The sequence below is a fragment of the Pelodiscus sinensis genome, chromosome 6 (genome assembly GCF_049634645.1).
Source record: "Pelodiscus sinensis isolate JC-2024 chromosome 6, ASM4963464v1, whole genome shotgun sequence".
Taxonomy (NCBI): domain Eukaryota; kingdom Metazoa; phylum Chordata; order Testudines; family Trionychidae; genus Pelodiscus; species Pelodiscus sinensis.
In genome coordinates this window covers 51595171-51621989 of record NC_134716.1, presented here as the reverse complement: position 1 = coordinate 51621989, position 26819 = coordinate 51595171, and the positions used below count along the sequence as shown (strand labels likewise).

The following is a 26819-nucleotide window of genomic DNA, read 5'->3' as shown; positions in this document are numbered from 1 at the left end:
GTAGTGGGTGAGGAAGGGGACAAAGAGGTAGGAAATGCTGGGAGCGGGGAGGGAACAGCACAAGTGGCAGGTAGCAGTTGGGGGAGAGGGAGAAAAGGCACAAGCTGTAAGTGGGAGGGCGGAAGAAGTGGTGAGTGGTGCTGGGGCACCAGGGGATGGGCCACAAAGGAGCATGAGTGATCAGCTGGCAGGTAGGAGAAAAGAACTGAGAGGGATTGGGAGTGGAGTATTGGTGGGGCTTCTGAGGGTTGGAACCTGGGGGGGTGGGTAGGGCCACAGTCCAGGAGCACGTAACCTCCCCAAATGGAGGAGTCACACACTGCCCTTGGAAGATGTAATATTGAGAACTATACTGCTTGGTGGTTTAGCTTCCCAAACAGGAAATCTGGGGAGGGTCACTGCAGAAGCCCATGGTTTGTTATACAAAGGCACTGGGAAAGGCATCACTGAATATGGAAAATCACTTTCAAACATTTTGGACCCTGACTGAACATATGGGCAGGCCAGCTTTCCTTTATGTGGGGCAATCGGAATAGGCTTTTGGAAAGGGATAGAAGTATTTCATTTCAGGTAAGCAACCTTTGTGTCACATAGCGATTAACCCATTTGTCTGATGCAGGGTACAGTGCACCTGTGACTAATTAGCTGCCACCCAGCTGGGCTTAAGAGACCGCACCTGGGCCACATTAGGGACAGAAAGAAGAGTCTGAGAGCAGTCAGACTCAGGGGAGTGTGAGGAAAGAAGCACGTGCAGCACCTCAGTGGAAAGGAGTGGAACAGAGCAGGTGAGAGCTACCTGGAGAATCAGGGCAGTTGCAGAGAATGGGAAGTTCTGCAGGCCCTCCCTGGGAACACTATGGAATTGTTTGAGGGACTAGACTGCAGTCTCTCCTGAGCCAAAGCTGGAAGGCTATATCTACACTGCAGCTGGGGTGAGTCTCTAAGGCCGGGTAGACAGACTTGAGCTAAAGCAACAAAGAGCCCTGTAGCACCTTATAGACTAACAGATTTATTGGAGCATAAGCTTTCGTGCGTAAAGACCCACTTCGTCAGATACATGTAGTGGAAATTCCAGAGGCAAGCATAAATATACAGGCATAAGAAAAGCGTACCAAAGAGGCTTGAGCTAGTGAGCTAAAAATAACTGGATGTTACAGTTTTGGCAATAGCTGGGGCTCTCAAGCCTGCCTAGTCCCCTGGGTCTGAGTCTGGATGGCTAGCCTGAGTCACTGCTGGAACCATGACAACCACATTGCTATTTTAAGTGTGTTAGGTATAGGCAAGCTAGTATGAGTCTGCTTACAGAGGCTGGGAGACTCACTCCCCACTGCAGTGTAGACCTATCTGACAGAACTCAGTCACTGTGTGGTGGGTTGAGTTAAAGAGTCATGAGACTGGCTATGTTCAAGTGAGTGGCCAGGGGAGTGAGGGCTCTGGTCCAAGGGCGGAAAGGCATGGGGACCTGAGTGGTGGTGATCACTATTCCTCTCTCTGGAGAACTCACTTATAGCTTGTCCATCTGAGAGCTGTTTCCTAGTGGTCCTGCGCTTTGTGTACATGTCTAAGCTGTGCCCAGCAGTGAGCCTTTGAATTGGTCTGTGAGAGGCACTGTACTATTTTTATGGATGGCTGGCTAGGAAACTGAGGCAGCTGCAGCTGTCAAACAGTGCTCTGATGCAGCAGGCTACCATAGGTCAGGCTGGCTTACCACATATGGTGGAGAACAGGGGCATTTCAATCAGCTCCTGGCCAGAGGTATGCTCAAGGAGGAACTGCTGCTATCTTCTCGTTCACGGACACATCTCTAAGCAGATAGGGTCACTGACTCCTTTAAATGAAAGGGCCTGTGTGTTAATGTAGTCACATGACAGGCAACTCTGTACCTCTCCACAAGCTGGACTGGGACCAACACATTTGTTTATCATGCTGAAGAAAATCCTGGTCTTTTGAAGGAAACACTTATTCAAAAAAAAAGTCAATATGTTTACATGCGAATCTGTTTAAAAATGAGACCTTTGTTGGTGATCTATGTTTGTTCTTAGTGGCTTCCTCAGCAAACTTATTCAGTCTATAGCTCAAAACAGGCTTTTACTCATGCTGATACAGTGAATTCTACTTTCATATTTGAAAATAAAGCTGTTTGCTTCTCACTCTGTACATCTGTGATCAGTGTATTTGGAGTTCTGAGCACTTCAGAAATGATTTCTGCGGCAGATTTTTATAGATTCTGTGGCATTTCTGCAGCATTCATATATTGACTTGCAGAATCTAAGTGAATCCTATGCCTTTCGTGTGTCATAACAAAAACAGTTTACACTACACAGAGCACTCTTCAGACACTACCTTATCATTTTTCCCTCCTGGAGAAGTCCGTATTATCATCCCTGTGTTACAGAAGGGGAAGTTGAGGCAGAGTTGTTAAGTAATGACATTGGCTCTACTTTGGGACACAGTAAATGTCAAGAGCCAAGATTGCAGTTTAGTTCCTTGTCCTAGTTTGAACTGATTAGCCAATGCTTCTGAACAGTGTAGTAATAGTAGAAGTGTTCCTTGACCTCTGCTGCAACTGTGAGTCTACAGTATTCCAAACTGGTCCCGGAACTGTACTCTGCATTAGGGAAATGGTCAGTTCATTTTGTGCATTGTGTCATAATCAGTGGTCCCACATGTGCCCTAAACTCTACTACTTGGGCACATGCATGCAGAGAGATGTGGTTCAGAGATCACTGCACTCCCTGCATATCTTTCACCATACCATGTAGTAGGACCATATGGATTCTGCTATAGGTTAGGTGAGCCCTTCTACAGTGACAGTAGATGGGTAAAGATTCGGTCCAAAAGGTGAGCAACATGACTATGGGAGAAACCTTAACTTTGGAAGCTTTCTGAATTTTGAGTTCTTAATTTTTCAACCTTCATGTTGCCCTAATCTGCATGCTAATGCATATTACCTAGTCATCAGTGCCTCAACTAAGGAAAAGGCATATATCTATATAATGGGTTTTAGTTTCAGTGATATTTTGTTAGCACTTACTAACTTCATCTATAGTGGCTTAAATTCTTGTTAAACTTAATATAATTGCTGTACGCACTGTAGTTGTAGCCATGTCAATCCCCCCAAAAATTGGTTCTAGGGCTGTCAGTGTATGTGCATTCATGCTTGTGATTAACACAGGGAAGGAATAACACGTTAATTTTTTTAAACGTGTTAATCGCAGATGTTAATGCCGCGCTGCCCCTTTGAAGCACTGTTTTGGTGCTTCAAAGGGGCAGCACATTAGGTGCCTGGGATCAGATGGAGTACCCATCTAATCCTGGGCTCTGCCTTCTGCTGCCCCTTTGAAGTGCCACTGAGGTGCTTCAAAGGGGCAGCGCTGCCTGGAGCCGGGGTCAGCTGAGGATTCCAACTGACCCCGGGCTTCTGTAGTGCTATCCCTTGGAAACACTGGGATGGCCTTTCCAAGAGGCAGCATTGCACTGAACCGGGGTCAGCTGGGGATGCCAGCTGATCCCGGGCTTCTGCAGTTCTGCCCCTTGGAAAGGCTGCCGCAGCGTTTCAAAGGGAGCAGTGCACGTGATTAATCACAATTAAAATTTTTTAATTGTCTAGTTGGTCCATTAAAATATTCTCCCCCACAATGTGTATCTACCATCATTAATATCAAGTGCTGTGAATATAAAACTGACGTTATTTACTTGGTATGTTGTTCTCTGCTTATGTATTATGTTCTGAGGGTGGTAGAAAGCTCTCTTGTTTTAGACTGCCCAGTTACAGAAAGAAAACGTTACAAAAAGATGAGTCATATGACAGGTTCCAGTGAGCTACAGAGAACAGAAAGGGAAGGCCATGGAAAAGGTGGTTTTGTGTCCAATTCTGGAGATCATTTTCACCCTCAATATAAATCTGAGTAGCTTTCTGGAGCTATAAAATATGTAATTTGAAACACTCCCATAATGTTTTCTTCTGCTCCAAAAAACTGGAATGCAAGGCACTTCGGCCATTGTGCCACATGTTCCTGGCTTGTTATGCATCCTGGATGGGGAGCAATAGGTGCAGAGTTAACTATGTTGGCTCTATGCTACCTATCCCTTCTCCTACACAATGCTGCGGGAGTGGCAAAATAGAATTGGGCCCTGTAAATGGTATAATAAATACATAAAAATCATATCCATTTTGATTGGATTTACTTCCAGTTTTAATCAGAGAGTGCACTACCTATTTTTATGCCAGTCATTTATCTTAGCCACCTAAAAAGAGTATGTTTATGAATTTGATACTTTGTAAAGATCTGGTTCTCATCTCACACTGGGTTAGCAGCCTTATGATGCTGCTGACATCAAAAGTGTTACTCCAAATTAACAACAGGGAAACTGAGAATCAATAACCAAATTTCAACTGCATTCAGTTGCATCAAAGAGCTGCAAATTTGCAATTGATGTTTAATACATACGATATCCATTTTTTTATCAGACAGTTTGACATCCAAGAATTTTTCTGTCTATAAACTTTTAAGTTTTCAGTCATGTAATGGTATTTTAAATAACTTGCAATTAAGGGACCTGTATTGTATAATAAGCATTATACTGCTATTTATAGTATAAGAATGGATTTTTTGTTGTTAGAGTAATCATAGGATTTAAAAAAAAAATACAGGAGAAAAGCTTCAAATAAGATTAGAGAACTGCCCAGATCTGTGAAGAAACATGATCTATGGTTGCTGATCCATGTCTTCCCCCCCATCTATGTCATTGAAATGATTTTGACAGATACACAACTACTTTATTTTTACAGCTATTTTTAGAAGTTGCTAATGTCAGTGTTCCTTTCTCTATATCTCTCCTGATGCACAGGCAAATGAATTTAGTGTGGTAACTAGAGTGAGAGGGCATGTGGGGAACAGTTAGAAATAAGACCCGCACACAACTTATTACAAATTATATGGCTTCTCCATTTTATCATTGGGATTTCTATATCTCATGATGCTTTCCTTGTCTGAAACTGTGAAATTCTTTATTCTTCCTTCCCTTTCAGTTCTCCCCTCTCTGGCTACATCTACACTGTGGAGCTATTTCGGGATACTTGTAGTATCCCGAAATAGCTATTCCATATCCTTTGCTCAAACCCATTATTTTGAAATATAACACTGTCCTTGTAAACCACGTTCTATAAAGAGTGTCATGACCATGAGAGGGTTAGCCAGCAGCTTGGGGACTAAGGAGTTAACTGTACCTAACCAGGTAGCAGGCTAACACCTTAGTCCCCGGGCTTCTGGCTAATCCCCATGGTCATGACAGGGATTTTTTGAAGAGTCCTTACTCCTTATTTCAATTTCAAAATGGTCGTATCCACATATGATCGTGCAGGACAAATCCTCCAAGGAGCAGAGGCAATGAAAGTTACCTTCAACTTAAATACAAAGTAGCTGTTGCCATGTCAGTCCCGGGATATTAGAGAGAAAAGGAAGGTGAGGTATTCTCTCTTATTTGGCCATCACCCTATGTGTCTCAAAAGCTTCTTTCTCTCTCCAACAGAATTTGGTCCAATAAAATATACTACTTCACTCACCATACCTTCAACAAGCTGAACAAGTGAAGAAACAGTAAACTGGAGCTCAGTTACAATTGTTGACCTTATGGGCACCATGTTTCAAATCATGTCTCCATTAAGTAATTTTATGGGGAAAAAATTCCCACTGGTACTGTCACTGGGTCAGTTGTCCCAGTGAGGTTCTAGAGTCGATGTCCAGCACTTTTGATGACTGTGACTATTAGCTTATTCTGAATTGTGGTTGCACTAAACACTTTCCCCAGAAGTTGTAGGGGGTACTGGTGACACAAGCTATAATAAGAAAAATGAAGACACAATGAGATGAAATAATGCATTGTCACCAGGACTTCAGCATATTGTAGACTCTCTGAAAATGGCTAATAAGATAGCAGGGTGTCTTACATATGGGGTTAGGGTGGAAATCAATATTTTTAAAGGGCTTGTTTAAAACAATGCTTTAAGACTAATCTAAATGGTAAATACTGCATAACAATCACTTGGTTTTACATAGGCGTGGAGAATCAGACTTATCTGCCAATGTAAATCGTACACAAATGACAAATATACAGGTTGAACCTCTGTGGTCTGGGACTGTCTGGTCTGGGAACATTTGCAGTCCAGCAGAACCATGGATGTTGCTGGAGTAGAGAGTCCCAGTGGCAGAGGTTGCCGGTAGCTGGGAGTGGGACCAGCAGGGCAGTGGGGCCCACAGGGCACCAGAGTCTGCAGCCCACAGGGGAGGGAAGCTGTCAGAGCTCCTAGGACTCACAGGGCAGCAAATCTGGCAGGGTTGCAGGAGCCCTCGGGGTTGCTGCAGCAAAGGGACCGGGGCAGCAGTGCCTGATGGATGGGGAGAGGAGCACAGTGGGAAGGCTGGCACCTCTCCTGCCCCTTCCAGACCTCTCCTGGTTGAGCAAATTCCCTTGTCCAAGAGTGGTCAGGTCTCAAGGGTGCTGGACCAGGGAAGTCCAGCCTATAGTGAAGTTTTTTCTTGTTCTTTCCCTTTTTGGGGGAGGAGGGGAAGGAGGTGACAGGAAGGAGTTCTCCAACTTGAGGTACCTTAAATGGGTTCAACTTTTCAGGAAGTGCTATACACTTGCCCTATGAAAATCAGGTGCCTCAAATCACTGATCATGTCTGAAAATCTTGGTCATTGTCTCTGTTTGGAAACTGGAATCCTTCCACAGGAATAAAAATGTCACCTCTGGAGGAGGTGTCAAACTTATTCCATAAATACAGCAACTGATGTGGCCTATAATTTGGAGCTACTTGAAGAAGGTGGCCTGTTTGATGGGCCTTTGGGCTGCTACAATAACTCCATCAAGGTCATTTTTAACTGTTAATATTGATACAAAGTATCAGATATAGAAACTGTTTCTGGTGATGTCATTTAGTTAGTTCTGATTCTCACTGATAAAATTTTAATCTGAAAAAAAAATTCTGAAAGTATGGGGAGATGGAAGGGAAAACCTCCCTGTGTAGACAATACCTGAGTGAAATCTGGATTAGGTCTTAGAGCTGTGTCTGTACAAGAATTTTTCAGGTTTGTAATTCCCATTGATTAGTAGCAACAGTGCCAGCTTCACTTGAGACAGGGCTCAAAATAAGCGTGGATGACACAATAGGAAATCAACTCTTGAATTGATCTAAGCTTTGTTTACTACAGATGCATCAATGGTACCAATAATAGAGCTGAATATATTGGTAATTATGAATCTAAAAGGCTGCAGAAGGAATAGAAGTGAGTGCTTTGTCTGTTTCTGCCTGTTCTAAAGAGCCAGGCAAAGGTCATTCTTTGTTTTTATGTTGTGAAATTAATCATTTTTACAGAGCCAGTGCTTTGTTTTTATCTGTGCACAGTTTAGCTGGTTGCTGTTATGTGCAATAAAGAGGAAATTGAAGTACAGTATTCCCATGTCTGCTGGTGAAAACTGGGGAAACTGTTACCCTACCAATATTAATTGGGCATATACATCAAAAATTGGGGGGGGGGGGGTGAGTGTGCAAGTAGGGAACTGTTAAGCATTATTATTACAGCAAAATGTCTCTGTAGATTTCCAATAGTAGATCAAGAAGCTACTTTTCCAAGGTATTTTCTGTGCTTCATCTCATTAACTGCTGCTGTTCTGTTGTATTTAAAACTGATGCCATGTTGTGATTCACCATGCCACAACTGAGTGCAACTCTTCTCTTTGCTAGAGGGTAAATTGCTTCTCAGTACTTGCAAAATACAGCATAAAAGTTCCTCTGGGGGCAATGTCTTCCAGTTTTAAGGTTATAGATGGTTCCCTGCCAGGTCTAGGAATAATTTGATTTGAAATTGGACCAGAACTAGCATCCCTCTCTGTTTTTTACATAAGTTACAAGTTAATATTCAATCCATCCATCTTAATATATTCTTTCCCTTACATTACAATACTGATATGAACTAGGAATAATATATTTGCTTCACTCAGAATAATTGAGACTGTTGTGCCAAAACCAACTGGAAGTACTGGAATGGGTTACTTAAGGAGTTGGTAGAATCTCCATCCCTAGAGGTTTTTAAGTCTCAGCTTGACAAAGCCCTGGCTGGGATGATTTAGTTGGGGTTGGTCCTGCTTTGGGCAGAGAGCTAAATTCAGTGACCTCCTGAGGTCTCTTCCAGCCCTATGATTCTATGAAGTAGATGGTAAAATTTGTTAAAGTCTCTGACAAATCAAATACAGAGAATTTTCTTGATCACTTTAATAAAAAAATCCATGTGACTTGGTTGTACAACAAGGTCTAGAAGAAGCCAGGACCTATGTGAGTACACAACATAAGACCTGGCACAAAGACAGGTATAAGCTGTCACTTCTTTCCTGGTGATTCAAGGAGCTGGGGACTCTCGTATCAAGAGCAGCACTGGACTTTCAGGTAGAAATGGGACACTCATACCTCCAGCCATACTGGGCAGCAAAGATGTGACAGTGCAGTAGGAAATGATAGTGCACCCTATAAATGGGTGTTACTGTTGAGCTGGAATAAATCTTGAAGTCTGGCTGAACATTGCTCAGCACGGAATAAGTGATTTAGCTTAATGACTTTTGCTCTGCTTCCCCCTCCCTGCTGCTTTCCCCTTCCCTCCAGCTGTGTGCCAAAACTGGAGCCAGGCTGCCATGCAGCCCCAGAGCAAGCCGGGCAACAACCATCAACTTCCCCAGGGCTTTGCATCTCCACGGCTCTGAAATAAGCAAGGGGCAATTTTGGGCCCTTGGGGCAGCCTTAGACTAGCTAGGCTGTCCTCACTTATGCCTAGCTGCCTATGGCCCCAAGGGTCAGAAATAGCTAAACCCCCTACTTGTGGAGGGTGGGCATGAAGCCATTATACTGGCTTGATACCAGGCAGAGGATCTTTCTATGCCATGGGACTTCCCCAGCATTCTTCCAACTCTGCAGTCTCTTTATGCTACCAGCGTAATGGGTGATGAATCAAACCCATGGAACCTCACTCAAATGCACAAACTGCCATTAAAGTGATGCACCTCAGCACATCCTTTTCATCAAGGGCAGCACAGAAGCAAGAAACCATGATCTAGCTCTTAGATCATTTCAAGAATTCAAGGGGAAGACTACTTAGAGGTATGAGAGAAAAGAGGATCATCTGGGAGTGGTTTTTGCTGTTGATAGATTAAGAAAGAAAAGCATCTTTCAGATGTATAAAATCGAATTCTGTTTGTTTAGGACTGGTGAATTTCACAAACTACTTTTTGAGCCCACAGGACTAACTTAAAAATGTAAATATTCATTTTCTGAGCGCCTGAATTTCATTCCTTCTCAAGAGTGATTCAGTGAGACTGGAAAATAAACCAACACTACCTTTTTAAGTCTGGCTATGAGATTAGAATACCATGGATTGCCACAAGTGGGCGCCTTGTCTACAGTATATATGCTGCATTTAGTTATTCTTTCAGATATTTCTCTTTCCCCTCTGTCTCTCCTTCCCCACAAGTCTCCACTTAGTAAAACACTAAGTTGGTGGTTTTTAGAACTGGACACAAACTGGTAGATGCTTAATGACCAGATTCAAGCAAAGCATGTTAGCTGATCACTGAAGTTCATAGATTTACCTTTTTTTACTTGGATTGAGAAGAAGATTCCATATTTAGATCCAAACTGCATATGGAAGCATCACATGCTTTCATACACGCATAAACTGATGCAGGTAATTGCTAGCTTAACTGTGATCGAAATCACCTTGGGTGGGCAGGTGAGTGGGGAGCACATGGTAAAAGGCCCTGGGATTATACAAATTGATTGGCACTTCTGCAGTATCTAAACTGTTGTAAAGGTGATGGAACATAGTAAGTAAATTAAAGTTTCCCTGATTCACTGCTAGCATCTGATTTAACATTTGCATAACACTGTGCTGCAAAGGGCCAAATTAAGACCTTTAGAGGCCCCAAGCACTGAAAAGATTATGGTGCCCCCCATATGTAATTCAAAATAAAAACAATACTATACATAAAATTTCATTTTTGTTAGTGCCCCTGCTTTGCTAGTGCCCTAAGCACATGCTTAGTCTGCCTATTAGGTAATCCAGCCCTGGTGCTGCAGTTAAATGGGAGTGTCAGTATCAGCTCAGAGACTGGGTGGCTACGTCTACACTGGCCCCTTTTCCGGAAGGGGCATGTAAATTTCAGCAGTCATCGTAGGGAAATCCGCGGGGGATTTAAATATCCCCCGCGGCATTTAAATAAAAATGTCCGCCGCTTTTTTCTGGCTTTTAAAAAAGCCGGAAAAGAGCGTCTAGACTGGCCCCGATCCTCCGGAAAAAGTGCCCTTTTCCGGAGGCTCTTATTCTTACTTTGAAGTAGGAATAAGAGCCTCCGGAAAAGGGCACTTTTTCCGGAGGATCGGGGCCAGTCTAGACGCTCTTTTCCGGCTTTTTTAAAAGCCGGAAAAAAGCGGCGGACATTTTTATTTAAATGCCGCGGGGGATATTTAAATCCCCCGCGGATTTCCCTACGACGACTGCTGAAATTTACATGCCCCTTCCGGAAAAGGGGCCAGTGTAGACGTAGCCGGTTTGTATTAGGCAACTGGATAGTCTTTAAAAGGGCACAATAGAATGGAAGTTTTGGAGGAATAATACCTGTGCTGCCATCTGAATTCATCTGAGATCTATGTAGTAGTTTTCCACTAGGGGGACCAGCAGGACAGTTTTGCATTCCTTTTTAGATCTCTCAAAAAATGAGGAAGAACAGCTCTTGCACGACGTGTTTTTTGTGCAAACAGGAGTGGTCTACACTACTCTTTTTTGTGCAAAAGCCTCTTGCGCAAAGATGGCTGTTCATTAATTATGCAAATGAAGCAGTGATATTCCACCCCGAACTTCATTTGCACAAGCTTTTCCACAAGGCTACAGTGTAGACGTAGCCTCAATGTGCATGTTTTTTTAATCTACACCATCGATCATTTTAGCTGTACAAAGGTTACTTCCTATTTCTTTGAATGCATCCTGTCGATGAGCAGTCATTGTTATCCAATTATTGTTACAGCTTTGACAGTGTAGTGCCAAACAAAGCATGTCAAATCCAGGCTTGCTGTAAATTAACCCAAGTCGAGTGACTTCAGTGGAGTTGTGCCTGAATACTCCAGAGCTGCTTGTGGCCTATAGAGTTTTATAGTAGAAGAAATGAATATTACCTATATCACATCTGCACACAAACCTACACTGAGTCCTTCAGCTACTCATGAAGGGTGTGTCTAGACTACCTAGTTTTGTCGACAAAAGTGGACTTTTGTCGACAAAACTATACCAGCGTCTAAACTACCGCTGAGTTCTGTCAACATAACGTCGACAGAACTCAGCAGTTTTGTCGACGCTGGTATACCTCATTTTACGAGGCATAACACCTTCTGTCGACAGAGTTCTGTCGACAGAAGGTGTTATTGCCTGTAACACTGCGTCCAGACTATGGAGTTCTGTCGACAAAGCAGCTTGCTATGTCGACAGAACTCAATGTGTCTGGATGCTCTTTGTCGACGGAAGTTTTGTCGACAGTATCTGTCGACAAAACTTCCGTCGACAAAACGCGGTAGTCTAGACGTACCCGAAGTATCTTCCTTCTCTGAACTGCTTCTTGAAATAAAAGGTGCATATCTATTAGGTCTGATTTACGATTGCACTTGTTTTCCCATTCATATGTATTCTACCAAGAAATGTCTCATTTACACGTTGTCCATTTTAGAAGATGATCAGCTACCTCACACAAGACAGGCATGCCTATGTAATGGATCAGCTACCTCACACAAGACAGGCATACCTATATAATGGAAGCCACACAAGAGGAGAGTTTCCTGTTCCTTTTCTTAAGCCCATAAGTCAGCTTCTCTTTCATCAGTATTTTCCATATCCTCTCAAACACCATCATTCAACACACATAAATGATGTTGGAAAATAGGAAGTTCTCCCCTCTCATTGCACCTTGACTTCAGACTGGAGGTTACTCAATAACTGTACTACAAGCTTGATAATTGTTGATGATTTTTGCCCATGTTGTATGTTTGGCGAAGAACCCAGTTAATATCAATAGCAGGTCTAACGAGAAGGAGTTCTAGGATATCCTTAATGGGGGCTCCACTCCAGGAACTGGACTCATAGGATGCATCTACACTGCACCGTAACTTGAAAAAAGATACCCAATTTGAGCTGCACAAATTGTGTATTTTCTTTTGATGCTATTTTGAAGTAACTTATTTTGTCATTTGGTGCTGTCTACACAGTGGCAAATATCAAAATAAAGTGCTATTCCTACAAATCCCTTAACGGATTACAGGGACAATGGAATAGTGTGCCCTCTATTTCTAAATAACAGGTGCATTTAAAGATGTGGAATTGCTATTTCAGGATACTTCTGGAATACCGAAATAGCCCTGCTGTGTAGACATAGCCCTATGGATGAAGTCCCATGAAAATAACACAATGAAGCTCTTTCTTTCTTTCTTTTTTTTTTTTTTTTTTTTTTTTGTAGGACAAGAGGTTACATTTCCTTGAGTAACTCTTAAAAACTGAGCTTCACATTGATTCTAACATCTGGGAAAAGGTACCACCAACATCTTATTTCAAGTAATCTTATTTAATACACATTCAGACTAATGATGTGCCAATTCTAGTCCATATGTTGAATCGGTAGGTAATGTAATAATGTGGTGATATCTTCTAGCTGTGCTTGAAGATATACTTGAAGTTGTCACAGCAATCTGCAATTTTTAGTTTGTAAATACAATACTATAGTGACACCCCCTGTGCGCCCCCCCCCCCCCCCCCCAAAACACCAACTTTGATTATGGAAACCTCCGATTTTTACCCCAGCTCAATGTATTACTAGGCTTTGGCTATACCATCGGGCACCTTCTAACAATCTCCATTTGTTGCTGACTCTAGTTCAACTGAAACAGAATTAGTTCAACTGAAACAGAGTTAGCAATGTTGGGAGCACTAGGGTCCTCTAACTTCGTTCAGAACAGGTCTAATCAACATGATGCTTAAAATGTTTGCAGATGTGTGAGGCCTGTCTACATTAGGATTCATAACATTTCTAGTTGGTGATTAAGTGGTATGAATGGAGAGAGTTTTTAAATTTCTTAACACAGACTCAGTATTCCTGTAATGTGATTTGTCCTTTTCATGTGTGTTCATTTTTTTAAAATTGTATCCTTTGGTATATATGGTTGTGACTATTTTCTTCCATTATTTGATCTGAGGAAGTGGGTCTGGCCCACGAAAGCTCATCATCTAATAAACCATCTTGTTAGTCTTTAAAGTGCTACATAGTCCTGTATTTTGTTTCAGTATTCCTGATCACTGATGAATTAGTGAGCTCTCTTTTAATTAGGTATTGCTTTTTACCAGCATGTCCTTCTGTTGTCTCTAAACATGACAGAATTCTTAGCTGGTTATTTTGTTGCCGACTTCTACATGCTGTCATTTGCTCCCTTCTAAGCTGCTAATTATTTTAGCTCTTGTTCTCTTCTATCAGTCCTAAGGAGGTGGGTGCTTTATTGCAAGTATTTATCAGGTCTGTATGCTGGAATTTCTTTGGAGGGTGTGTGCTTTTTTCGTAAATGTGGACCACGAGGATGCGAATGTTCTCCCCACCATGGTCCCTCAAGTAATTGTGCTACAGCTGGCTGGAGGAAGTTAGAAGTGGTGCAATGCTCGAGCCTCCATGTTCCAGCCAGCTGGGGGGAAGTTGGAGCTGATTATTTTTTTTTCCCCTTCCTCACCCAAGAGCAAGGCCCAGCCCTGCATCCTTCACACACCCCTGCATTTGGGCCTGTTTATCTTCCTTATAGAATATTACATCATTTCTCTTCCTGTTTGCATTTTTACTGCAGAAATCAAATTATGTCCTCTTGGGTAATTCCTTTCCGCACCTTTGGCTAACTGTTTGAGACTGTTTGCAATTGTCCTTTTTTAAAAGTATCTACCAATTCCACTACAGGCACTTCATTTGCAGGTGATTTTTAAAACTGTTATTTCTGGGAATTTAAAGTCCCTTTCAGATGTTCTATATTCTTAATAATGTCTTTCCTCAAACTTTGTGTAGTTTGCAAAATGCCAGGTATTACTACTTGGAGGGAACTAGATTTTATATATAGGAAAAAGCTGCTTCAGATTTGCTCACCAGCCAAGGGCCGTTCCAGAAATTGAAGTAAGACCAGAGCATAGCATTATTCCAGCCATGCTCCCATGGAAGTGGTTTGATCTAGGACTGATGGTGACTATGCTACAACAATCCCCAGGGAATTAAATAATGTAAGACAAACTGGATTTAGCATGAACCCCAGAACAACCTCCTTCCACCCCTGCACCTCGCCCCATTCCAATTTTAGAGTCAGTCTTTCCTTCTCCAGCCTGCATGGAATACTTTATCCTGACATTTCAATCCATCTTTTCCTACATCCTAGACTCCTGCTCTCCTTCTCTCATCCTCTGTGTCATCTTTTACTACACTCTATTCTTTGACTCCTTTCCCTCTGCCTTTCAGAACTCATGTCCGTCCCTGTTTCCAAAAAAATCCTTTTCTGGATACAGCTTGTTTCTCCAACTAATGTTCAATATCCTTCTTTGTTTCTAAAATCTGTAAGAATGCTTTCTACTCCTTCTTTGACTTTCTTTGCTGTGCCCTTTTCTCCTGCACATCCACCTTCTGATATCTCCCATGGCTTATAAGGAGGACAGAAAGGCTTTCAGTCAAAAACAATAAAAAATTTAGAGAAGTTAGGAAGAGATTGAAAGGGAAACTCAAGGCAGGATACATGGCTTTGTAAGGAAAAGAAATGAGGCTGTAAAAATAATGGAGAGGAGTTGCATGTAAAGAGGTGATGTGAAATTAAACTAAAAGATGGATGGGCATTAAGAAGCAGAATTTCCTCACATAATATATACAAGAGCTATCAAAGAGCAGCTACAGTGGCATAAACAGTTTTAAGAGTTGTATATTTGAAGGAAACATCATCACCTCAAGGGGTCTGTGTTATACCAGAAAGAAGCTCTTAGACTATTTCTAGCCAAAAAACTTCTGTATATTTTCTCGCCACCTTCCAACATCTGTCAAAGTTATGGTATATATCTGGGCTGATTAGGGACAGAAGAGCAAAAGTGCAGCTTTTTTTTTCCCCTGATGCCATCCAAATTATGTTGGTTTTATGGCACATGTAAGTTTAATAGATCTCATTTTCAAGTTCCAAAAACCTATTCCTCACTTGGTAATTACCAAGCTCTGAATGAAAAATAAACCTGTTTAATTTTAGTCCAGGCTAGCTCTTTACATTTCCTCTTGGAAAGCTCTGATTTCTTGTCTGTCTGCCCAGCCATAGCACAAGAAATGTGTGTGTACCTCTTCCTTTACTCACAAAATATGAAGCCAGCTCAAGTACAGAGCCTAAGTATATTGCCAACAATGAACTAATAATAATCCCAAATTGCTTGTTAAAACTGTGGTGAATAATTATTTCCAGGGGCTTAATACAACTAGCCATTTTTATACCTCTGCTCTGCATGCCCACTTCAGATTTTGTATTAGATTTTGTACATGGGACCTAGCTTGTCCTTTTGTACAAGGGGCCTTCTTTGAGTGCTGTTTTTTTTTTTTTTTTTTTTTTTTTTTGAATGAGCTAATAGTAAAGCAAAATGCAGGACAATAAAGGACCCTGAAAGCTAAAGTCACAATTCGCTTTTCATTTACAATGTTTATGGATTATAGACTTCCTAACATTAATAAAGTTTGGACAGGGAAACCTTTTTTGTACAGGGCCACTCAGCTATTGAATCCAATAACCTACTAGAGGATTTTTACTTCAATGTAATAGCATTGGCCCATGGACAACCAACAAATAATGCTTTGAACAGCCCATAATGTTCATATGTACTGCAAAGGTGTATTTAGGGAAGCTTTAAACAAATATATTGGAGAATACCTCTGGCAGCAAAATCTCTACCGAGGATACCATTAATCTGATAATGAACAACCAGCTAATGAAGCTTACTGTGTTCAGAATAGCATTTGTGGAACTTCTTATAAAAGCCGTAACTGGTTGATGTAGTAATATGGATACCTCAATTCAAATGAGTGGTTAAAAGTTTAGATGTGAATAGAAGACAATCTTCTTGCTGAAATGACCAAACCACCAGTAGTTTGCCAAGATCAGCAAATATGTAATATGGGATTTAATAATACAGATTTACTGTTTATAGTATACTACCACCATTTTCCCACTTTCAAAGCCTCTGACTTTGGAGAAAATTTTTAAGCAAAAATATCATATAAAACACAAGAATGGGAGAGGGGGAGCAGGCAATGTAAATCTAAATATTAAAAGAAAGAGTTTGGAAGGAAAGGTGAGAGAGACAGGCTGGGAGTGGCTATTCAAAAAACAAATGTGGCATACTAACAGTAATAAAGCATTATGAATTAAATATATTTAATACTAAAAGTATGGACCATAGATGGGACAGAGAAGCTTATAATAGTTTCCATGGTATATGTGTGGGGTTTTTTTTTTTTTTTTTTTTTTTGTTTATTGTCTCAGGCTCAAATTGCTTGTCTTTTTCCTTAAATGTTAGAATAGGCTTAGGCTGATGGCATCAGTCTGACTCAGTGGAGCAATAAGAAAGAACACTGATTTCTGTTCATGAGGGGAAAACTATGAGGTAGATTTGATTCCCCGCAAGATGTCTTTGTGTAGACTACTAACATAGATGTGTGTTTTTCTGTATAGTGCTCAGTCTGATTACTGTGATTTAAAATGTCTATTGTGCAATAGGATTCCAGTTCAGGGCTTTCAACTGCCTGAATGCCATTAGATGCTCTAGACCAGGGCTACTCAAACACGGACCAAGGGCCACATGTGGCCTTCAGCCCATTCGTTTGCACCTGCAGCGTGGTTTGGGTTCAGACAGGGCTCAACATGCAGCTTGCAGGTGGGATCCTGTGAACATGGCCTCCACTGGCAACATGCTCCACAACGGCGAGTCAATATAATGGTCTGTTACGTGGTTTAGTTGTTAAATTCCTGGACTGTCATTCCTCATTAAAAGTGCTGTCATATGAGTGGAAATTGGCTAAATATTGCATTTTATTAATATTAGTAGAACTGACTTAAATGGGGCCTGTGTGGTGTGTAATCCTGCCTTAATCTTTGTCTTCATGCCTGTCAGTGTGAAAGAACCTATTTCCATGTATATGCAACAACACTTACTCACAGCACATGCCAAGGGATGCAACTTATCATTGTGGCCCCCAGGGCTTCCAAAGTTGAGTAACCCTGGTCTAGACCCTGACAGTTGGAGAAAAGAGGCCATTTTCCCTGGATGACTGATCTTCTGAAAACAAAGTGATTTCTCTGTTGTGCTCATTATTGCACATCTATAGTGATTCAGAGCACGGTGAAGTTTGGTAAAAGTATGTATTCCAATGTATCAGACACCCTGACTTTTATACACCTTCTGCTGGTGTTACAATGTTCAGGTCAAGTGCCCTGTATGCATTTCTGGCTGTGTGATTTCTAATAGTAATTCCATTTTCCCATTGGTGTAGTACTTTATGTGGTTGCCTTCCCAAAGAATCTCAAAATGCATATTTTCCTATTCCACATCCTTTCATAATCACAGATGGAATTTGTATGTTTTCACTGAAGTCTTGCTGAAATACAATCTGGCTTGCTGGCAGCCAGAAATACTCATGATATAGGTGTTCCCCTCTTCTCAGCTTTTCAAAGATTTATATTTGGTACATGGATTCTCAGCACTGGCACTTGTCTGATTTTTTTTTTTTTTGAGGCTGCATCAGAAGGAGCCACTTGCAAAAGTGATGGACCCATCTAAATCCATAACTGGTTGGAATGTATGCTCCAGAGGATTCATATAACATTCTTGAGCATGAAATTTGCTTGAGCCTAATTAAAGCCAAAACCTAACACAAACCCAATCAGACTGCAGTCGACTTGAATCGGGCCTGAGCCCAAGCATGTCAGGTTGTTTTAATATTCTACCATACCCAAACCAGACACTTGCAGTTAGGTTCACATGGTTTGCAAGGAGTGGCCTTGCAATCTTCTTTATTTTGCTGTCTCTTTGGAGCTGCTGGAGCTATTTCAGGACCAGCAAAATTTGGCCTGAATCCAGCCTGTGGGCTGAATCCAGTCTGCCAAGCTGCTGGGTCTGGCCTGTAGGAGCCTGTCAGGCTCCCTGACTGCTCTGCCCTCCACATGCTGCTCAGAAAATCCAGCAGCAGGGCCCTGTTTGTCTGAACAGCTGCAAAGCCAGGATAAGGCAGGGATGAAAGGGGCTTCATGTGCTGCCTTTGCCCCCAGCACAATCTTGCAGCATCCATTGGCTGGTTTCTGCCCAATGGGAGCTGACTAGTGGAAGAACGGGCAGCGTGCAAAGTACTCCTCCCCCCCCCTTGCCCTCTGGCTTGCAGCTGTTCATAAACGCAAATGGTCCCGCAACTGGCTGCTCTGAGCGGAAGGCTGGGAGTCATCCAGTAAACATCTCCTGGTCAGAACTTACGTCTGGTGGCACTCCAACCTCTCCCTTCCCCAGTCCTCTGCCCCCCCACTCCTGTCTCCCTACCCAAATACCCTCTGTCCTCCCTTATATGCCCCAATTCCCTGTCCTCAGTCACAACCCAAACCCCTGCTCCTCCTCCTATACCGCAGTTCCCTGCCCAAGGTCACAACCTCTTCCTTCACACAAACTCCCTCCTAGAACCCACAGCCCCTCCTGCACTCCAATATCTTACCCCAAACTTCCTTCTGCACTGAACCTCCATCCCAGACCCTGCATCTCTGCCATTAATATCATGGAATAGTGTGGCCTTTGATCACTTTCCAAATTCTTGGAATGCACCCCCTCCCCATCAAAAATTATTGCTTATCCCTAGGATAATTACTCCTCCCCTCTCCCCCTCCCCACACACAATGGCTAATTCTTCCTCCACTCACCCTGTCCCCCACACATCTATTCCTACCAAATCTGTCAGTAATCCTCACTTGGCCTGTCAAAGGCTCTCCATGTAATGTGTCCATAGTCTAGCAGCCCCTTCCTGACTGGGTCAGCACAACAGAGTGGAAGAGACAGAATATGGAGTATGTGATATAGAACAGGGGCAATACTTAGTATGCAAGAGGTTAATTTCAGCTCAGTATCTATCTCTCCTTGCATTGTCAAAAGCTGTTCAGAAGTCAGAGGGGGGTGAAAATGCCTTTGGGAAGGTTTTGCTTGATAGCTGCAACTCTTAGGAGGCCCCCAGGTCAGGGACAGGCTCTTCTCTGTCTGTTTTCTGTTACCTAAATATATGTAAACACTAATTCTTGAGAGAAAATCATACTGAAATGATTGTTTTAAATGAGTTGTCCCACCACTCTACACGGTGCTGGAATATTAGTGTGTTTTCCATCAGTGTTTTCTGGTAATTAAGAATACAGGGAAGTGAAAGGTAAATTCTGCAGATTAGACTATAGAATATAGTGGTGTGAACATTTGCATATCATTAAATGTACTATTGTGTGTCAGCTCCCAGTATGTTACAGGTGGGCTAAGGACCTGTAACAATACTAGCAATACCAAACTTCTGAAAGGAGAAAAAGCTAGCTTTAAGAAGTGCATTCACGGTCAGTCCTTCAGTCCATACTGGTTTCTGGTTGGTTGTCAACTCTTCTAGTCTAGTACACCTCACTATTCTTGACAATACTGAAGAAATTAAAATCTGGTATTACAAAAACTAGATTTTGTTTGAGTCTTTGATAGAATTGCACACTCAATTTCATTTTATTGTTATCATAATTACACATTTTAAAGAGTCGGAAAGCAAATGTTTGACATGCTCAGAGAATGGGATGATGTGAGCAATGTGAATTGCTCACTGAAAACAAAAGCATGCTTTAAGAGCTAGGTCACTGGCTTCCTGTAGCTATGACAATAATAGCAATAGTACACCTGGATGCACTAGAGGTGAAATCTCATCCCCTAGAAAAAGCTGTACGGATAGAAGAGGCTTTTGTCCCTTTCTATTTGATTGTCTATAGATCATTGGGTTAATACTAATTATTATTAGATCATTGGGTTACTACTGTACAGGACTACGTTAGGCAATGTGACTAACATCTATCTCACTATTTCTCTTTACTCTTGTTTGTTGTAGTTTTTTGCTGTTTCAATGGCTGGGATAAAGTAGCTCCATTTACTCTAGTTTGATCTATAGGTGGCTTGCACCAATCTCATTTGCACCAATACAAATTATGACTTCAGCTGGGCTACTCCTAGCAGTGTCTGAGAGCAGAATCAGGGCCATTGTGTGGTGGTGTGTTTGTTTGTTTGGTTTTTTTTTTTTTTTTTTTTTTTTTGCTTTAGGATGCTTGAGACTATAGAGAAAAGAGAACCAGAGGACAGAAGTGCCTTTTCTTTCCTTGTGTTCTGAGAATGCAAATACTGGGTTTTATTGCTCAGGCACTATCTTCACAGATGAGAACTGTGTATTTATCATACTTCAGGATGAGGCTCGTGTTCTGACTGATATGTCATGGGAATTCCTTGGTCTATGTCCCTTTCGACAATTTCAAAGAGCGATTCAAGACCTTTTGCATTGCTACACTTTGTGTGTAATTTCTTTTAACAGCTTAAACAATGGTCCTATAGCATCTTAGGGAGTAACCAAATATATTTATAGTATCATGTGCACAACCCACTTTGTCATTTGAAGTGGTTTGTGCCCATGAAAAAAATCTCTTTTTGGTTAGTCTGTAAGATGCTTTAGGACCGGTGTGTGGTGGTGTGTTTGTGTTTAAAAAAAAAAAATACAGATTAACATGGCTACCCCTCTGAGTTCTTTGAATCACTTTAATTGAACTGTTTTAAACCACTGTGTAGACACTCTGAAGTCAATTTAAACCTGGCTTGGATTTGTTTTACTTTAATTCAGTTCATAATTAATTAAACCAATTTAAATTAAACTCATGCAATTCCTGCATTTAAACCAGTCCTGAGATACTAACAGTAGTTTAACTATTCTAGTCTGACCTGTATGAAATTTCCACGGAATTTTCTGCCTGGAGCCAGTAAGCAAGTATGCTGTGTCTATACAGTATTAGAGCTGGTGTAGCTACACTAATGACTCAAACCCCATTGTAGACAAGACATGAAACAAATGGAAGTCCACAAGTTGAGGTAAAACAGGATCTATGAAAAACAGAATATAAAACAAAAGAGCTTAAATGAGCTTTCTGGTTTTAAAGTATATACAAACTGATCTCCATTAGGTATAATCTGTGAAGTGACAGTGATAAAGTGTTACATTTTAAAAGTTTTCCTTTCCTCTGCTGCTCTTATCCTTCTCTGAAACTTGAGGGGAGCCTGCCACAGTCCCAGCCTCCAGTGTCAAGGTTTGTTTCATTTTCCTGTGGAATCAAATATCTTGTCATCCCCTCTTGTCCAGTTAGGTATTTCAGTTTTCACTGATCTCCACTTTCACTGACAATTCACAACCATGAGCAGTCAGTAACATAGGCAAGGGAAGGCATAGCCTTCCAGGGAAGGCTGGGGCTGTGGTGCAGCAGCCTGGTTCCTGCTGCCAGGGAAGGCAGCCCGGCTCTCCTCCGCCACTGCTGCCCAGCAGCCAGGATTTCTCCACCCACTGGGGAGGGATGGGACCACAGCTCAGCAGCACAGCTTTTCCTGGCCACCAAGGAGAGCCAGGCCAGGGCTACAGCATGGCAGCCATGCCTCTCCACGTGACCTGCAAGGATCAGGCTGAGTGGGTGTGGCCTCGGACGAAAGGGCTGAAGACTTGGGCAGAAGTGGGGCAGGGCTGAGACTTGCCTTCCTTAGCTGGCATTTCACCAAATGCCTATGTCTACAACCTATCCTGGAAAACGATCCCTCACTCTCACCGGCTGTGGGACACAGGCCAATCCTCTCCTACAGACAACCCCCCAACCTGAAGCAAATCCTTTTCAGCAGCCACACATCACGCCTCAAATTATACTTATCCAGGATCCTATCTCTGCAACAAACCCTGTTGCCAACTCTTGTCCACACATCTATACAAGCGACACCATTGCAGGACCTAATTGCGTAAGCCACAACATCAGAGGTTCATACAACTGCACATCCTTTAACGTGATTTATGCCGTCAAGTGTCAGCAATGCTCCTCTGTATATTGGCCAAACTGGACAGTCTCTACGACAAAAGATAATTAGACACAAATTGGACATCTGAAATGGTAACACACATACTTATAGGGGGACATTTTAACTTCCCTGGACACTCGGTCATGGATTTAAAGGTAGCCATTCTTCTACAAAGGAATTTCTCTAATCAATTAGAGAGAGAGTCTTCAGAACTGGCATTTATCCACAGATTTGACACCTTTACCCTTGGCTTCAAGACATTAAGTGGTTGGTGCATTATAAAGCCAATTTCTCTTGCCATTAGCATCTGAATTTCCACATCAAACACAGTATGAGACACATCTAGCCCACTGAATTAGCCTCATTAACACAGATCCTACAATTGACAGGTACATCTTCCACTGTTCTCTCTTGGTTTCTGTTATTTCCACTCCAGTTCTTCTGCTGAAGTGGGTTTTGTCCACAAAGGCTCATGCTTCTCTATCTTTTTGTTAATGTCTAAGATGTCATACGACCACTCGTTTTTTAAAGTTACAGACTAACACTGCTACTCCTCTGAGATTTCTCCACTCATTGTGGTGTTCTCTCCTAAACACTGATGCATTTTCTGAGGTGGATCTGTTAGTCTACCATGGTATGTTTCCCAAATTCATCCAGAACTGTACTTGCTGTCCTGAATAAATAGTTTAGCAGTTCCTGTGCCCCTTTCACATCTTATTTCCAAATAAACATCCCTCCCTTTTCCACCTCTATTCAAAGGCCACTTTGTTCTGGCCTCAGACTGGTGTGTTTTTTTTTTTTTTTTTCCTGGCTAGAAGGGTTGGTCCAAATCCAGCCCACTGTAACAAGACAGGACAGACGTTCCCTTTGCCTTTAAGTTCTTTTTTAATTAGAGTAAAACTCCAATTGTCCGGTATCCAGTGGTCCGGCACTCCTGATAGTCCGGCACCAGCTGGAACCCGGAAGTGCTCCGGAACCCGGAAGCTGGACAATTGGAGCTGCTGTGAGCCCCATGGGTGCTTGCGGCTGGGAGAGGGAAGTGGAGAAGAGGGGAAGGGGATTATACCCCTGTGACGGGTCTCCCAGGAGGGGTGGGCAGGAAATGGTGTGGCGAGGGGCGAACCCTCTGCTGGTTTGCAGGAAGACAGAGGAAGCCCTGAGTAGCGGCTGGTGACAGGCCAGCTGGGGAAACCCAGCCACTGGCCTGCAAGTGGCAGCAGAGGAGAGGGAGCGAGAGCTAAGTCCCCGAACCTGCCCCGTTCCAGCTGCGCTCAGCCCCGCACCACTGCCGAGAGTTTCTGGGAGGGGAGCGGGCTCCCCACCTGTCAGCCGACTGTCATGGCTGTGTGTGTGTGTGTGTGTGTGTGTGTGTGTGAGAGACACCCAAGTCTTCAACTGCTGAGACCGGGGTCTCATTAGAATGGGCAGCCTAGGAGGCTGGAGGGCACCCCGAAAAAGAGTTTAACATCTGTGACTTTACTGCTAGGACCGGAGTCCCATCGCAGAGGGCAGCCAACAGGCTCTCAGATGCCCCAAGTTTATAGGAAGAGCTTATTACACCTCAGATTTTAGCTGCTAGGATACAGAAATCCCTTCGCAGCGGGCAGTCTGGGAAAGACTGAGAGATGCCCCAATGGATCTGTCACCTGGGAGTGACACAATCCAAAACACCCAAGCTCTTCCTATACCTGTCTCTTATGACCGGCTGAAGTTCTTTTAAATTGTGCTTGGTTCTGTTACAGCAACTGAAGGAGTCAGGTTAAAGCTTAAACAGTTACTATTTTATTGTTACAGGATAAACTTAGTTGTTAAATGCTACTACTGTGTTACAGATAACACAGCCACTACAAAGGACAGGACAGAAATTATACTAATAAGTCACTTATAGGTACCATGAAACCCCTTTGGTTCTCTGAGCTCTTATTAAATGCATGCAAAATAGACACATGGCAGGTATATATTCTCATGCCTGTGTTCCAGACTTGGCGTGGCCAGCGTCTTTCTCTCAATCCCTTGGGAAGAAGTAGGATGAGGTTGGGCGTCCCACAGACCTCGGGAGACAATCAATACCTGCCTGCAGGTGTAGATTGGAGCTCAAATGGGGTGGGCTACTAAACCCCTGTTTATACCCCTTGGGTCACGTAGGCTTCTTCCTGGTCTCAAGTGGCCAATTGGGAAAAATGGCTTTGAATGCCAAGTTTCCCAAGAAGGGTGTAAAGCATAATTCACACCTGGGAAAATGCAGACAATTGTCACCTCTGGCATGTGATGGGCGAAGATTCCTCTCCTGGGTCAGTGCAGCCGTGTCAACTACTGGTACTAGCCATCAGGGCTGTGGGAGGTCCCGTGTCGTCAGCTAGCCCATTTACTGTCTGGTTTCTGTTTATGGTAGAGTCAGGGACAGGCAGCACACCTGCGTTCCCAGGGCATCAAAGGCTGACTGCCTTTCTCTTGCTCTCGGGGGGGGGGGGAAATAAGATGGGGTTCATGTCTGGCTACACCACCCCGCAGACTGAAGTAGTTATCGCCGAGCAGGGGGGCGAGGGGCAGCGCTGCGGAACCAACCCGGCAGCATCCCAGCTGCTCTGCTCCGTCGCTTCCCCAAGTCTGCCACTGCTGAAACTGACGAGTGGCGGACTTGGGGAAGTGACGGAGCAGAACAGCTGGGATGCTGCCGGGTTGGTCCCGCAGCGCTGCCCCTTACCCCCCTGCTCGGCAATAACTACTGCAGTCTGTGGGGTGGGGAGCCCGCTCCCCTCCTGGAAACTCTTGGCGGCGGTGCGGGGCTTCCCCCACTTTCCTGCAAAACAGCAGAGGATTTGCCCTCTGATGCAGTATGGGTCCTGGCAGACCCGTCACAGCCCCCCGCCTGAGTACCTCCCGATACTTTGGCATATCCGATAATCCGGCACCACCTAGGTCCCAAAGGTACCGGATTATCGGAAGTCTACTGTATATTAAAAACTGATTTACTGACAGATAAAAGCAGGTCTACCGTGTGTGTGTGTGTGTGTCAGTTTGTATCAGTACTGTTTTATGAACAGCCCTGTTGTGAGCAGCACAAATCCTCAATAGGTAGTTTTAAAATACTATTGCAATGTCTGGATAGTACTGTCTGTAGGGATGCTGCTGACTGTTTGATAGGATTTTTTTTTTGTCTCATTGGGTATGTCTGAAACTCCACTGAGTCCGAGGAATGCGTTTACTCTTCCACTTTTTTTTGCAGAAGAGCAAATGTGCTCTTTTGGGGAGCCCTGTATACCTCATTCTATGAGGGATAAGGGCTCCACCAAAAGAGGAGGCTTTTCCATCATTTGGCCCTGCCTAGACTGGAAAAGCAATTGGAAAAAGAGCGCAATTTGCGTAGCTTTTTCTGAAAGAAAGGAAAAAACAACCACTCTATATAGTGTAGACCTAGCCCTGTACTGGCTTTGCTGTTTCTTCTTCCTGTTTTTAACGAAAGTATTTGCAGTTCAGTGAAAATAGTGGTTTACAAGCTTGTCTTCCTTTTTTTCCCTCCATTAACTCTGTTCCCTACAGGGAATCTCCCTAAATGAGATGGACAGCAATTTAAAAGAATGGTCTATTCTTAAAGGAAGAGTGGCTTCCATACCAGAGGAACCAGCAGGGAATGAATAGCTAGGAAAATGAAAGGGTATGGACAGATTACAGCAGGTCTGAGGCCTTCATAGTCCCACAAACTACAATGGTGGCATGAAATGAAGATCTCTTAGTGTGGGATGATCTCACATTCTTTGTGAACAGCTCTTACCTCAGACCTGACAAGCTTATTAAACCAAGCATGTCTTGTGGGATATTCCACCATAAAGAGTTACATGTAAGAAATTTACAGAAAGCTCCAACTTGCCTGGATTAATAATCTGTGAGATGGATGAATGGATAATATTTAAGGAATGGTGCATTTATATAGAAAGAATGCTTTGTGGTAGAGTAAAAAATAGAGATTAGTCACCATAATGTCTCACAAATGGCCCATTCAGGCAAGGGGGAGTTTTCACCCCACCCTGTCTGTCTGGTGATGTAATACCAGGCTCATTGTTTAGTCTTGTGCAATACTAAGACTTTGAATAGGAAACCATCAGAATGAATGACAAACAGCTGTAAGCACTTAAAGGTGAAAACAAAATTTTGCCATTGGAACAGAGCCTGCTCGTGCGCGCGGTCTCTCTCTCTCTCTCAATAGAAATTAAAGGCTGTTTTCAGTATAACAGAGTGAGGGGAATAGACACTCTGCATCCACTCACTGAAGAAACCTCTTGAGGAGGTTCGTGAATGCTTGGATCCCAGTCATTTGAAACTAGCCAGCTTTCCAAAAGACTGAGCTTTTTAGGGGAAATCTGCTTTTTGGTAGGCAAGGTAGCTAGCTATTAAGTGTATACCCAGGCTGGCAATCCTTTTTTTTTTTTAATTGTAACGAGCTGTTTCCACCACTTGTTTCCAATTAAATCCTTTTTCTTAACTAAAAATTAATTAAAGTAGGTTTATGGAATCATTCATGTTCAGAAGTTCTGTATGGTTTATAGGAATTGTGATTTTTATTTAAGTAAAACCAGTAAAGTAGGATACTCTACACAAAGTGTATCTCTGAGA

General features: G+C 42.8%; 1 long non-coding RNA gene across 1 annotated transcript in view; it reads left to right on the top strand.

Moving 5' to 3' along the window:
• LOC142829866 (uncharacterized) overlaps window positions 1–26819 on the top strand; it is a 167962-nt gene continuing 141143 nt past the window's right edge. The window contains exon 1 of the long non-coding RNA XR_012904745.1: window positions 1–785. This is a non-coding gene — a long non-coding RNA (uncharacterized LOC142829866). The remainder of the gene's footprint in view (window positions 786–26819) is intronic.